At 39.3% G+C, this 2819-nt stretch overlaps 1 pseudogene; it reads left to right on the forward strand.

The window, feature by feature from the left end:
- The first annotated feature begins 460 nt into the window (after nucleotides 1–460).
- Nucleotides 461–1896, forward strand: LOC149199890 (putative small RNA degrading nuclease 4; annotated as a pseudogene).
- Nucleotides 1897–2819: the final 923 nt, after the last annotated feature.

A 2819-nucleotide genomic window follows, 5' to 3' on the forward strand; every position in this document is an offset into this window, starting at 1 on the left:
ATTGGAAATTCATCTGCAACCATGGGATGAAGATACTCCACCTCCATTTGCGATGCAAAACCTTAAGCAGGCCCTTAGGCCACATGCTAATGGATGTTGGGTCATAGGGGTCTGTAAACCAGCAAAAGGTAGAATTTTTCAGTGAGTATAGCTGAGACATGAGAATGGCAGGGATGACCTTCTCAGACTCATGATGTGGATTGGGTCCAGCATTCCCATGAGGCATCAAAGTGAGATCTGCTACCATTTGCAATCCATGAATCCACCAAGCATGCTTTATTTTCGGATACCCACTTGTCCCTGGTTTGTCTTTTCTAGGGGCCTCTACAACCTTATTATTTCTACAACGTTTCAATCAGCGTCTTTGAAACTGTGGCTACAGACGGTGTGGCCTTCTCATTATTTTGAGGAAAGGGGCACTGCAGGTCCGCGCTACCCTAATTTTATTTTAAGGACAACAATGGCGGAATGCGCTGTCAACTTTACAGAGGAAGACAAAGATATTCTTGTGAAAATTGTCAAAGTGGCTCAAGCACTTCAGATCAAAGGATCGAAAGGAGATTGGCAGGAATTTTTAAATTTACATGATAGTAAATTTGGTTCATCCGTTTGTGACCCTGGAAAAATCATGAGATGTTCTAGCAGGTTTTGTGAAGACATTTACTACCAAGGAAGACCTTAAGGTGGTTACTAGAATCATGAGGTGGAAAAAGCGCAAACTTAAGCGATCACGTGTGAAGGAGTCTTTAGATACTTCTCCTGAGCAGAGCAGGATCTTGTACGTCTAACTTATAATAAACAGCCAAATTTTGAAAAGCTATATTCATTTCCTTCCTATCATAAGGAATGGCTGGTAACAAAACTGGGGAAGGTACCAATTTCGAGCAGTCCAGAAAGGCTGATATCTATAGATTGTGAGATGGTCCGATGTGAAGATGGATCAGAAGAGGTGGTGAAAGTTTGTGTGGTCGATCAAAATTTAGAGACTGTGATGGATCTGCTTGTGAAACCATCAAAACCTGTAGTTAACTACCTGACAGAAATAACAGGAGTTACTGCTGAGGATCTCGAGTGTGTAACCTGTAATTTGAAAGATGTACAGAAAAACTCAAGAAATTACTCACGCCAAAAACAATTGTAATAGGACACAGTTTGCATCACGACCTAAGAGTATTGAAGGTAGACCATGCTAGGGTTATTGATACAGCATTCATATTCCAGTATCAGGATAAGCCTAGTTGTTACACCCCTAGTTTAAGCAAATTGTGTAAGGTTGTGCTAGGATATGACTTACGAGAGGAAGGAAAGCCACACAATTGTTTGGATGATGCCATTGCTGCAATGAGATTGACCCTTTCCAAACTAGAACGTGGACTTAATGATCCTCTTGACATGGGTGATTTTGAAGTAAACGAAGCAGACTTTTCAAAGCTTTGTATTCATAAAATACCCATTGGTACTTCTCAGGATAAACTACAGAATCTTTTTCCAGAGAAATATTCTGTTGAAATCCAAGCACTCTCTCGTGTCAAGAACAAACATTGCACAACATTTGTTGTTTTCAAGACTATGAAAGATGCAGATGAAGCATTTGAAAATTTAAAGGGGGAGTTGGAAAAGGACTCATATGGGCGTCCTCAGAAATGTGTCTCATTTTGTGCAGGTGGTTCAAAGAAAGGATCAAACATTGATATCATTGTACGAAAAATGCATGTCTTAAAATATGAAGCTTCGGATTCTCAGTTAGATGAGCGCAAAAATGATTTAGTTCTTTTGACAAGGAAGAGGCCTAGTGAAAGCATTGACTATATATGTAGCACAGACACAGAAGAAGAGGCATTACAAAATAGCAAAGCAATGTCTCGGCTCTTTAGGATGTATAGTCATTCCGTATAAAGCAATGAGCCATACTAATGTGAGTCATGTCATATTATAGGCGGCCACAAGAGCGAGTTTTTCCAGAAGTCATAGGGGCCACTTTTTGTTATAGCAAGCCATCGTTTGATTCATATCAAATAAAAGTGTTGATACGTGAGCCATTGCAAAGTGATGCAACAAAAGACAGAGAGCCTATGTGGGTTTGTTTGGACCACCAAAGGATGTTGAGTAGTGTACCATAAATTACAGTAGTCCAAACTATGTGTTACCACTAAACAATACTTTTGAACCATATGATCTCAATAATATGTATAATGCGAGCTTCTGAGAATTATACAATCCACAAATCATGTGATCTACAAAGATATGTCGTAGATTCCAAAATTATGAGAGCTACTACAGGTGTGAGCCAAGAGTGAGCCCATAAACATATATGACCTGAAATATGGTCAAAGTAAAGAGTCTTTTACAGATGCGAGTCTTCGAATAGATTGAGCCATCGAGACATATAACAAAGTTGCAAGCCAACTCTCCGAGACAGATGCCAGAATTTATTCCGAGACATATATAATTATATGTAAGCCAGAGATGCATCAATGAGATACCACTGCACCTCTGTCAATGTGATACAGACAATGAACGGACTTCTTGAGTGTTATCACAAAATTTTCTAGCCCAGAATACGAATTGTCCCTAATTTCAACAGAACGAGAATCTCCAAGGTTTTTCGATCCAATTGAGTGTGATCTTTGGCTATTTCAGAATTTAGCAATAAGCACCTGGTAATAAAATTTCAACATTGGGATATCAATGTTTACATTTTAATCCCATGGTGAACATTCCAGCATTTTTTTTTTAATTTGTGTTCATTTTCCTTTCACGGTTCGCTACAGTCATGACCCGTGTCATCTTGATGGAACGTTGAGGGCGGCCACGAAATG

This window comes from Pinus tabuliformis, chromosome 2_1 (genome assembly GCF_031772625.1).
Source record: "Pinus tabuliformis cultivar Carrire ecotype Pingquan chromosome 2_1, CPIR1, whole genome shotgun sequence".
NCBI classification, from domain to species: Eukaryota; Viridiplantae; Streptophyta; class Pinopsida; order Pinales; family Pinaceae; genus Pinus; species Pinus tabuliformis.